The 12290-nt window shown below is 50.0% G+C and overlaps 4 non-coding genes across 4 annotated transcripts; all 4 read left to right on the top strand.

The window, feature by feature from the left end:
• The first annotated feature begins 2708 nt into the window (after positions 1-2708).
• On the top strand, positions 2709-2781 carry trnam-cau (transfer RNA methionine (anticodon CAU)). Its single transcript has one exon. It is a non-coding gene; the product is annotated as a tRNA-Met (tRNA).
• A 2921-nt stretch (positions 2782-5702) lies between these two features.
• Positions 5703-5775, top strand: trnam-cau (transfer RNA methionine (anticodon CAU)). Its single transcript has one exon. It is a non-coding gene; the product is annotated as a tRNA-Met (tRNA).
• Positions 5776-8696: 2921 nt separating this feature from the next.
• On the top strand, positions 8697-8769 carry trnam-cau (transfer RNA methionine (anticodon CAU)). Its single transcript has one exon. It is a non-coding gene; the product is annotated as a tRNA-Met (tRNA).
• A 2921-nt stretch (positions 8770-11690) lies between these two features.
• On the top strand, positions 11691-11763 carry trnam-cau (transfer RNA methionine (anticodon CAU)). Its single transcript has one exon. It is a non-coding gene; the product is annotated as a tRNA-Met (tRNA).
• Positions 11764-12290: the final 527 nt, after the last annotated feature.

The following is a 12290-nucleotide window of genomic DNA, read 5'->3' as shown; positions in this document are numbered from 1 at the left end:
CAGGCATCGATCCCGCTACCTCTCACATGCTAAGCGAGCGCTCTACCATTTGAGCTAATTCCCCAGCTTGGCTAAGACTGCTGAGCCCAGATTCTTTCACAACAGCCCCATAGCAGCTGTCTCCAAGTTGCTCCTTGAGCTGCAGGGAAATGCGGCTTGGGCTTGGGCTTGGGCTTGGGCTTGGCTCACTGCCTGAACGCAGTCAGTGCTTTGCTTCAATCAGCAGGTCCCTCCAGCAGCAGCAAGTTAGCAGCGGCAGGACCGGCCAGCTCCAATAACCATGAAAGAAGCCCAGAAGAGCCCCAGCTGGCGCAAGGAAAAGCTGGTGAGCGGAAACTAGCAGCCGCCACGAGTGTGAGGGAGCAGTCGAGTGCCCTGTCTGACTGACACAAGACTTCTTTTGCTTTCCAGTGAGTGCTGAGGTTTTGCCTGCCATGCTGCTCAAACTGGACGCACCCCTCGAACTGTATCGTTAATGTTCTCAATTGCTGTAAATGTAAAACTGTAATTGACATGACAATTGTGAAACGGAAGGGTTGGGAAGAAACTCATGACAGTATTGAAGGAAACTGATCTCCCTTGCAATGTTTGTATTTTTTGGTGCTGTTTGGAAACTGTTTGGCAATGTAATTTTTACAGATATTTATGAATAAAGTATATTTTGGAAATAAAAAAAAAAACTGGACGCACACCCCAGGTAAGCATCAACTCTTGCTGGAGGACCATCAACTAGCTGAAAGGCGCACTTTGGTCTGCCTGAAACCTGCTGCTCGTTCTTTGTGAGAGCTTCCTGCTCCTGTTTACCCCCCTTACTGATGGTTCTTTAGGATTTTAGAAAGGACAAATTGCACAGGCACAGGGTTGGGCGGAACCGTAAACTTCTTTATTAAGACCCCCCTAACACCCTGATACAAAGACCTCGAAACGAATGTAAAGGACGCCACACGACACCTTGCTTGCTTAGACCGATTTAAATCCCTCCACCATTTAACCTCGGCTCGGCTCGGCTCGGCTCCCACCCAAACACACAAGTCACCACCACTTTTAAGACGCACCTTTTCCGAAAACCCACAAGCAAAAGCCCACACTTCTGCCCCAAACTCACTCAATTCAAAACCCCAAACCCTCCCAGGATTTCTTTGTCACACTTAAAATTGCTTTCAACTCTCAGCCCCAAATACCCCTCACATTTGGCTGATAACTTACAATCCTCCATGAGGTGAGAATTTGTAGGTCCACGAGCCAGGTTGACTCTTCCTGACCCTCCTTCTTGACTGCAGTGCCAAACTCTTCGATCTTGTCCTTTTCATGATGATCCTTATCGAAATATCATAAACACATCACCTGGAGCCATCCTGCTGGATGGTGAGCGCTTAGCACCTTTTAATCTCTTTCGTCAGTTACCTGCCTGGTCCAGACAGATCCACTTATGTTGATGTTATTTCCATGACCGAGAACAATAAACTCCACCAGGGTGAGGTATTCCAGGCTCCAGAGCTGATATACGTGAAAAGGTTTCTCTCCTGCCTCGACAGGAGTGAATGCTGTGGCCTGGGGCCGGTTAGTTGTAAGAATGGCCTCCCTAATTACTTAATTGTGTTACATGACGGCAGTTATGCTGTGTCACTGTTATGATAATGTCCCAAATTCCAGTCCTTTGACACTATCAGTTCTGTTGTGATGTTGGAATGTTTGAAATTGATCCATCGGAATGCAGCCTGCGTCTGTGTGCTTTGTGTAAGGTTTTGGCTCTCATTCACAGTACTATTGTCCGTGAGGGTTGGGGTTCCTTCCCCATACTCCATAAAGTCCAGTTTTAAAGTCCAGTCGGGGGGCGGGAGGTGGGGGTGGGGAGGAGGAATTCCGATCCCAATTCTTCCAGTGCAAAGAGTCGTCCACGACTTGAGTTTCGCTCGCTGGCACGTTCCGAGGTCCAGGACTACGTGCTGTGGGATGCAGTAAAGCTTGGGGCAGCCGCTCCAAAGGCTCCATGGAGAAAGACCACTGTGTAAGGGGGTCCTCCCGCCATAGTTTACCGAGTGGCCGGCACCCGTGTAAGACCCCCTCGGGCTGTATGCGCCAACACTATTTTTGCTGCGTTTTGCAAATGTCCATTGCATAGAAAAGGGTTGCAAATTTTTATGGAATATTATATATTCTGGGGGAGCAAAGACGAACCCCTGCTGGCCAGCAGATGAAACTGCGGAAGTGAAACAGTCGCGTGCAGGCAGTTTGCAGACAGGAAACGAGGGATCCCGTGCCTTGGCGGCAACACGTTGAGCAGCCATCGACTTGTCAAGTTAAGAGCGCTACCTTCAGCTAATTGCTGCTTACTACACGCTTACTCTAAAAAAGCACATACTCCTTCAAGTGTGAATTTAAGCAGCGGCCAAAGGATGATTTTGCTCTGCTTTCCTCTACAGTCCTGCGCCGCAGCAGCTGAGCTACGGAAGGGAAGTGACAAAAGTGCTGGCTGATGGTTTGCCTCTCAGGCCTTGGCCTAGCCATTGCTGCCGCTGTGCTGTGGGACTGTGAACGGCCAGCTGCTCTCCACAGCCTGGGCCAATGCTGTAATGGATAAGACGTCTGTCTAGGGATGGGAAGCTGATAGCTTTGACTCCTGGCTGGCTGACAGTTTTGTGTCGACTTTGTCCTGCGGCTTGGGAACACTTTGCAACTTGGTCTACTTGGGCGTGCTGCATGGCAGTGCCTTCTTAGCGCAGTAGGCAGCGCGTCAGTCTCATAATCTGAAGGTCCTGAGTTCGATCCTCAGAGAAGGCAGTGTGCCCACTGTGCTTTCTTTTGCCATCACTCACTTGACCTTTCCGCTCTCGTTGCGTGCCAAAATCCAGCCGCTTTGCTTGCTGCAGTGCTGCAAAGCATTTGACAGCCTCCAGCACTGGAGATGGGAGCGCAAGGCAAGACGTTGTCAGCTGGTTGCCACAAGTGCTGAATGTGAAGATTGGAGCCCAGGAAAAAGCAGAATGGAGAATGCAGGCATCAATCCCGCTACCTCTCACATGCTAAGCGAGCGCTCTACCATTTGAGCTAATTCCCCAGCTTGGCTAAGACTGCTGAGCCCAGATTCTTTCACAACAGCCCCATAGCAGCTGTCTCCAAGTTGCTCCTTGAGCTGCAGGGAAATGCGGCTTGGGCTTGGGCTTGGGCTTGGGCTTGGCTCACTGCCTGAACGCAGTCAGTGCTTTGCTTCAATCAGCAGGTCCCTCCAGCAGCAGCAAGTTAGCAGCGGCAGGACCGGCCAGCTCCAATAACCATGAAAGAAGCCCAGAAGAGCCCCAGCTGGCGCAAGGAAAAGCTGGTGAGCGGAAACTAGCAGCCGCCACGAGTGTGAGGGAGCAGTCGAGAGCCCTGTCTGACTGACACAAGACTTCTTTTGCTTTCCAGTGAGTGCTGAGGTTTTGCCTGCCATGCTGCTCAAACTGGACGCACCCCTCGAACTGTATCGTTAATGTTCTCAATTGCTGTAAATGTAAAACTGTAATTGACATGACAATTGTGAAACGGAAGGGTTGGGAAGAAACTCATGACAGTATTGAAGGAAACTGATCTCCCTTGCAATGTTTGTATTTTTTGGTGCTGTTTGGAAACTGTTTGGCAATGTAATTTTTACAGATATTTATGAATAAAGTATATTTTGGAAATAAAAAAAAAAACTGGACGCACACCCCAGGTAAGCATCAACTCTTGCTGGAGGACCATCAACTAGCTGAAAGGCGCACTTTGGTCTGCCTGAAACCTGCTGCTCGTTCTTTGTGAGAGCTTCCTGCTCCTGTTTACCCCCCTTACTGATGGTTCTTTAGGATTTTAGAAAGGACAAATTGCACAGGCACAGGGTTGGGCGGAACCGTAAACTTCTTTATTAAGACCCCCCTAACACCCTGATACAAAGACCTCGAAACGAATGTAAAGGACGCCACACGACACCTTGCTTGCTTAGACCGATTTAAATCCCTCCACCATTTAACCTCGGCTCGGCTCGGCTCGGCTCCCACCCAAACACACAAGTCACCACCACTTTTAAGACGCACCTTTTCCGAAAACCCACAAGCAAAAGCCCACACTTCTGCCCCAAACTCACTCAATTCAAAACCCCAAACCCTCCCAGGATTTCTTTGTCACACTTAAAATTGCTTTCAACTCTCAGCCCCAAATACCCCTCACATTTGGCTGATAACTTACAATCCTCCATGAGGTGAGAATTTGTAGGTCCACGAGCCAGGTTGACTCTTCCTGACCCTCCTTCTTGACTGCAGTGCCAAACTCTTCGATCTTGTCCTTTTCATGATGATCCTTATCGAAATATCATAAACACATCACCTGGAGCCATCCTGCTGGATGGTGAGCGCTTAGCACCTTTTAATCTCTTTCGTCAGTTACCTGCCTGGTCCAGACAGATCCACTTATGTTGATGTTATTTCCATGACCGAGAACAATAAACTCCACCAGGGTGAGGTATTCCAGGCTCCAGAGCTGATATACGTGAAAAGGTTTCTCTCCTGCCTCGACAGGAGTGAATGCTGTGGCCTGGGGCCGGTTAGTTGTAAGAATGGCCTCCCTAATTACTTAATTGTGTTACATGACGGCAGTTATGCTGTGTCACTGTTATGATAATGTCCCAAATTCCAGTCCTTTGACACTATCAGTTCTGTTGTGATGTTGGAATGTTTGAAATTGATCCATCGGAATGCAGCCTGCGTCTGTGTGCTTTGTGTAAGGTTTTGGCTCTCATTCACAGTACTATTGTCCGTGAGGGTTGGGGTTCCTTCCCCATACTCCATAAAGTCCAGTTTTAAAGTCCAGTCGGGGGGCGGGAGGTGGGGGTGGGGAGGAGGAATTCCGATCCCAATTCTTCCAGTGCAAAGAGTCGTCCACGACTTGAGTTTCGCTCGCTGGCACGTTCCGAGGTCCAGGACTACGTGCTGTGGGATGCAGTAAAGCTTGGGGCAGCCGCTCCAAAGGCTCCATGGAGAAAGACCACTGTGTAAGGGGGTCCTCCCGCCATAGTTTACCGAGTGGCCGGCACCCGTGTAAGACCCCCTCGGGCTGTATGCGCCAACACTATTTTTGCTGCGTTTTGCAAATGTCCATTGCATAGAAAAGGGTTGCAAATTTTTATGGAATATTATATATTCTGGGGGAGCAAAGACGAACCCCTGCTGGCCAGCAGATGAAACTGCGGAAGTGAAACAGTCGCGTGCAGGCAGTTTGCAGACAGGAAACGAGGGATCCCGTGCCTTGGCGGCAACACGTTGAGCAGCCATCGACTTGTCAAGTTAAGAGCGCTACCTTCAGCTAATTGCTGCTTACTACACGCTTACTCTAAAAAAGCACATACTCCTTCAAGTGTGAATTTAAGCAGCGGCCAAAGGATGATTTTGCTCTGCTTTCCTCTACAGTCCTGCGCCGCAGCAGCTGAGCTACGGAAGGGAAGTGACAAAAGTGCTGGCTGATGGTTTGCCGCTCAGGCCTTGGCCTAGCCATTGCTGCCGCTGTGCTGTGGGACTGTGAACGGCCAGCTGCTCTCCACAGCCTGGGCCAATGCTGTAATGGATAAGACGTCTGTCTAGGGATGGGAAGCTGATAGCTTTGACTCCTGGCTGGCTGACAGTTTTGTGTCGACTTTGTCCTGCGGCTTGGGAACACTTTGCAACTTGGTCTACTTGGGCGTGCTGCATGGCAGTGCCTTCTTAGCGCAGTAGGCAGCGCGTCAGTCTCATAATCTGAAGGTCCTGAGTTCGATCCTCAGAGAAGGCAGTGTGCCCACTGTGCTTTCTTTTGCCATCACTCACTTGACCTTTCCGCTCTCGTTGCGTGCCAAAATCCAGCCGCTTTGCTTGCTGCAGTGCTGCAAAGCATTTGACAGCCTCCAGCACTGGAGATGGGAGCGCAAGGCAAGACGTTGTCAGCTGGTTGCCACAAGTGCTGAATGTGAAGATTGGAGCCCAGGAAAAAGCAGAATGGAGAATGCAGGCATCAATCCCGCTACCTCTCACATGCTAAGCAAGCACTCTACCATTTGAGCTAATTCCCCAGCTTGGCTAAGACTGCTGAGCCCAGATTCTTTCACAACAGCCCCATAGCAGCTGTCTCCAAGTTGCTCCTTGAGCTGCAGGGAAATGCGGCTTGGGCTTGGGCTTGGGCTTGGGCTTGGCTCACTGCCTGAACGCAGTCAGTGCTTTGCTTCAATCAGCAGGTCCCTCCAGCAGCAGCAAGTTAGCAGCGGCAGGACCGGCCAGCTCCAATAACCATGAAAGAAGCCCAGAAGAGCCCCAGCTGGCGCAAGGAAAAGCTGGTGAGCGGAAACTAGCAGCCGCCACGAGTGTGAGGGAGCAGTCGAGAGCCCTGTCTGACTGACACAAGACTTCTTTTGCTTTCCAGTGAGTGCTGAGGTTTTGCCTGCCATGCTGCTCAAACTGGACGCACCCCTCGAACTGTATCGTTAATGTTCTCAATTGCTGTAAATGTAAAACTGTAATTGACATGACAATTGTGAAACGGAAGGGTTGGGAAGAAACTCATGACAGTATTGAAGGAAACTGATCTCCCTTGCAATGTTTGTATTTTTTGGTGCTGTTTGGAAACTGTTTGGCAATGTAATTTTTACAGATATTTATGAATAAAGTATATTTTGGAAATAAAAAAAAAAACTGGACGCACACCCCAGGTAAGCATCAACTCTTGCTGGAGGACCATCAACTAGCTGAAAGGCGCACTTTGGTCTGCCTGAAACCTGCTGCTCGTTCTTTGTGAGAGCTTCCTGCTCCTGTTTACCCCCCTTACTGATGGTTCTTTAGGATTTTAGAAAGGACAAATTGCACAGGCACAGGGTTGGGCGGAACCGTAAACTTCTTTATTAAGACCCCCCTAACACCCTGATACAAAGACCTCGAAACGAATGTAAAGGACGCCACACGACACCTTGCTTGCTTAGACCGATTTAAATCCCTCCACCATTTAACCTCGGCTCGGCTCGGCTCGGCTCCCACCCAAACACACAAGTCACCACCACTTTTAAGACGCACCTTTTCCGAAAACCCACAAGCAAAAGCCCACACTTCTGCCCCAAACTCACTCAATTCAAAACCCCAAACCCTCCCAGGATTTCTTTGTCACACTTAAAATTGCTTTCAACTCTCAGCCCCAAATACCCCTCACATTTGGCTGATAACTTACAATCCTCCATGAGGTGAGAATTTGTAGGTCCACGAGCCAGGTTGACTCTTCCTGACCCTCCTTCTTGACTGCAGTGCCAAACTCTTCGATCTTGTCCTTTTCATGATGATCCTTATCGAAATATCATAAACACATCACCTGGAGCCATCCTGCTGGATGGTGAGCGCTTAGCACCTTTTAATCTCTTTCGTCAGTTACCTGCCTGGTCCAGACAGATCCACTTATGTTGATGTTATTTCCATGACCGAGAACAATAAACTCCACCAGGGTGAGGTATTCCAGGCTCCAGAGCTGATATACGTGAAAAGGTTTCTCTCCTGCCTCGACAGGAGTGAATGCTGTGGCCTGGGGCCGGTTAGTTGTAAGAATGGCCTCCCTAATTACTTAATTGTGTTACATGACGGCAGTTATGCTGTGTCACTGTTATGATAATGTCCCAAATTCCAGTCCTTTGACACTATCAGTTCTGTTGTGATGTTGGAATGTTTGAAATTGATCCATCGGAATGCAGCCTGCGTCTGTGTGCTTTGTGTAAGGTTTTGGCTCTCATTCACAGTACTATTGTCCGTGAGGGTTGGGGTTCCTTCCCCATACTCCATAAAGTCCAGTTTTAAAGTCCAGTCGGGGGGCGGGAGGTGGGGGTGGGGAGGAGGAATTCCGATCCCAATTCTTCCAGTGCAAAGAGTCGTCCACGACTTGAGTTTCGCTCGCTGGCACGTTCCGAGGTCCAGGACTACGTGCTGTGGGATGCAGTAAAGCTTGGGGCAGCCGCTCCAAAGGCTCCATGGAGAAAGACCACTGTGTAAGGGGGTCCTCCCGCCATAGTTTACCGAGTGGCCGGCACCCGTGTAAGACCCCCTCGGGCTGTATGCGCCAACACTATTTTTGCTGCGTTTTGCAAATGTCCATTGCATAGAAAAGGGTTGCAAATTTTTATGGAATATTATATATTCTGGGGGAGCAAAGACGAACCCCTGCTGGCCAGCAGATGAAACTGCGGAAGTGAAACAGTCGCGTGCAGGCAGTTTGCAGACAGGAAACGAGGGATCCCGTGCCTTGGCGGCAACACGTTGAGCAGCCATCGACTTGTCAAGTTAAGAGCGCTACCTTCAGCTAATTGCTGCTTACTACACGCTTACTCTAAAAAAGCACATACTCCTTCAAGTGTGAATTTAAGCAGCGGCCAAAGGATGATTTTGCTCTGCTTTCCTCTACAGTCCTGCGCCGCAGCAGCTGAGCTACGGAAGGGAAGTGACAAAAGTGCTGGCTGATGGTTTGCCGCTCAGGCCTTGGCCTAGCCATTGCTGCCGCTGTGCTGTGGGACTGTGAACGGCCAGCTGCTCTCCACAGCCTGGGCCAATGCTGTAATGGATAAGACGTCTGTCTAGGGATGGGAAGCTGATAGCTTTGACTCCTGGCTGGCTGACAGTTTTGTGTCGACTTTGTCCTGCGGCTTGGGAACACTTTGCAACTTGGTCTACTTGGGCGTGCTGCATGGCAGTGCCTTCTTAGCGCAGTAGGCAGCGCGTCAGTCTCATAATCTGAAGGTCCTGAGTTCGATCCTCAGAGAAGGCAGTGTGCCCACTGTGCTTTCTTTTGCCATCACTCACTTGACCTTTCCGCTCTCGTTGCGTGCCAAAATCCAGCCGCTTTGCTTGCTGCAGTGCTGCAAAGCATTTGACAGCCTCCAGCACTGGAGATGGGAGCGCAAGGCAAGACGTTGTCAGCTGGTTGCCACAAGTGCTGAATGTGAAGATTGGAGCCCAGGAAAAAGCAGAATGGAGAATGCAGGCATCAATCCCGCTACCTCTCACATGCTAAGCAAGCACTCTACCATTTGAGCTAATTCCCCAGCTTGGCTAAGACTGCTGAGCCCAGATTCTTTCACAACAGCCCCATAGCAGCTGTCTCCAAGTTGCTCCTTGAGCTGCAGGGAAATGCGGCTTGGGCTTGGGCTTGGGCTTGGGCTTGGCTCACTGCCTGAACGCAGTCAGTGCTTTGCTTCAATCAGCAGGTCCCTCCAGCAGCAGCAAGTTAGCAGCGGCAGGACCGGCCAGCTCCAATAACCATGAAAGAAGCCCAGAAGAGCCCCAGCTGGCGCAAGGAAAAGCTGGTGAGCGGAAACTAGCAGCCGCCACGAGTGTGAGGGAGCAGTCGAGAGCCCTGTCTGACTGACACAAGACTTCTTTTGCTTTCCAGTGAGTGCTGAGGTTTTGCCTGCCATGCTGCTCAAACTGGACGCACCCCTCGAACTGTATCGTTAATGTTCTCAATTGCTGTAAATGTAAAACTGTAATTGACATGACAATTGTGAAACGGAAGGGTTGGGAAGAAACTCATGACAGTATTGAAGGAAACTGATCTCCCTTGCAATGTTTGTATTTTTTGGTGCTGTTTGGAAACTGTTTGGCAATGTAATTTTTACAGATATTTATGAATAAAGTATATTTTGGAAATAAAAAAAAAAACTGGACGCACACCCCAGGTAAGCATCAACTCTTGCTGGAGGACCATCAACTAGCTGAAAGGCGCACTTTGGTCTGCCTGAAACCTGCTGCTCGTTCTTTGTGAGAGCTTCCTGCTCCTGTTTACCCCCCTTACTGATGGTTCTTTAGGATTTTAGAAAGGACAAATTGCACAGGCACAGGGTTGGGCGGAACCGTAAACTTCTTTATTAAGACCCCCCTAACACCCTGATACAAAGACCTCGAAACGAATGTAAAGGACGCCACACGACACCTTGCTTGCTTAGACCGATTTAAATCCCTCCACCATTTAACCTCGGCTCGGCTCGGCTCGGCTCCCACCCAAACACACAAGTCACCACCACTTTTAAGACGCACCTTTTCCGAAAACCCACAAGCAAAAGCCCACACTTCTGCCCCAAACTCACTCAATTCAAAACCCCAAACCCTCCCAGGATTTCTTTGTCACACTTAAAATTGCTTTCAACTCTCAGCCCCAAATACCCCTCACATTTGGCTGATAACTTACAATCCTCCATGAGGTGAGAATTTGTAGGTCCACGAGCCAGGTTGACTCTTCCTGACCCTCCTTCTTGACTGCAGTGCCAAACTCTTCGATCTTGTCCTTTTCATGATGATCCTTATCGAAATATCATAAACACATCACCTGGAGCCATCCTGCTGGATGGTGAGCGCTTAGCACCTTTTAATCTCTTTCGTCAGTTACCTGCCTGGTCCAGACAGATCCACTTATGTTGATGTTATTTCCATGACCGAGAACAATAAACTCCACCAGGGTGAGGTATTCCAGGCTCCAGAGCTGATATACGTGAAAAGGTTTCTCTCCTGCCTCGACAGGAGTGAATGCTGTGGCCTGGGGCCGGTTAGTTGTAAGAATGGCCTCCCTAATTACTTAATTGTGTTACATGACGGCAGTTATGCTGTGTCACTGTTATGATAATGTCCCAAATTCCAGTCCTTTGACACTATCAGTTCTGTTGTGATGTTGGAATGTTTGAAATTGATCCATCGGAATGCAGCCTGCGTCTGTGTGCTTTGTGTAAGGTTTTGGCTCTCATTCACAGTACTATTGTCCGTGAGGGTTGGGGTTCCTTCCCCATACTCCATAAAGTCCAGTTTTAAAGTCCAGTCGGGGGGCGGGAGGTGGGGGTGGGGAGGAGGAATTCCGATCCCAATTCTTCCAGTGCAAAGAGTCGTCCACGACTTGAGTTTCGCTCGCTGGCACGTTCCGAGGTCCAGGACTACGTGCTGTGGGATGCAGTAAAGCTTGGGGCAGCCGCTCCAAAGGCTCCATGGAGAAAGACCACTGTGTAAGGGGGTCCTCCCGCCATAGTTTACCGAGTGGCCGGCACCCGTGTAAGACCCCCTCGGGCTGTATGCGCCAACACTATTTTTGCTGCGTTTTGCAAATGTCCATTGCATAGAAAAGGGTTGCAAATTTTTATGGAATATTATATATTCTGGGGGAGCAAAGACGAACCCCTGCTGGCCAGCAGATGAAACTGCGGAAGTGAAACAGTCGCGTGCAGGCAGTTTGCAGACAGGAAACGAGGGATCCCGTGCCTTGGCGGCAACACGTTGAGCAGCCATCGACTTGTCAAGTTAAGAGCGCTACCTTCAGCTAATTGCTGCTTACTACACGCTTACTCTAAAAAAGCACATACTCCTTCAAGTGTGAATTTAAGCAGCGGCCAAAGGATGATTTTGCTCTGCTTTCCTCTACAGTCCTGCGCCGCAGCAGCTGAGCTACGGAAGGGAAGTGACAAAAGTGCTGGCTGATGGTTTGCCGCTCAGGCCTTGGCCTAGCCATTGCTGCCGCTGTGCTGTGGGACTGTGAACGGCCAGCTGCTCTCCACAGCCTGGGCCAATGCTGTAATGGATAAGACGTCTGTCTAGGGATGGGAAGCTGATAGCTTTGACTCCTGGCTGGCTGACAGTTTTGTGTCGACTTTGTCCTGCGGCTTGGGAACACTTTGCAACTTGGTCTACTTGGGCGTGCTGCATGGCAGTGCCTTCTTAGCGCAGTAGGCAGCGCGTCAGTCTCATAATCTGAAGGTCCTGAGTTCGATCCTCAGAGAAGGCAGTGTGCCCACTGTGCTTTCTTTTGCCATCACTCACTTGACCTTTCCGCTCTCGTTGCGTGCCAAAATCCAGCCGCTTTGCTTGCTGCAGTGCTGCAAAGCATTTGACAGCCTCCAGCACTGGAGATGGGAGCGCAAGGCAAGACGTTGTCAGCTGGTTGCCACAAGTGCTGAATGTGAAGATTGGAGCCCAGGAAAAAGCAGAATGGAGAATGCAGGCATCAATCCCGCTACCTCTCACATGCTAAGCAAGCACTCTACCATTTGAGCTAATTCCCCAGCTTGGCTAAGACTGCTGAGCCCAGATTCTTTCACAACAGCCCCATAGCAGCTGTCTCCAAGTTGCTCCTTGAGCTGCAGGGAAATGCGGCTTGGGCTTGGGCTTGGGCTTGGGCTTGGCTCACTGCCTGAACGCAGTCAGTGCTTTGCTTCAATCAGCAGGTCCCTCCAGCAGCAGCAAGTTAGCAGCGGCAGGACCGGCCAGCTCCAATAACCATGAAAGAAGCCCAGAAGAGCCCCAGCTGGCGCA

Source organism: Heterodontus francisci, chromosome 5 (assembly GCF_036365525.1).
Source record: "Heterodontus francisci isolate sHetFra1 chromosome 5, sHetFra1.hap1, whole genome shotgun sequence".
Lineage (NCBI taxonomy): Eukaryota > Metazoa > Chordata > Chondrichthyes > Heterodontiformes > Heterodontidae > Heterodontus > Heterodontus francisci.
The sequence above is the reverse complement of the archived record's forward strand: the minus strand, read 5'-3'. Positions and strand labels throughout refer to the sequence as shown.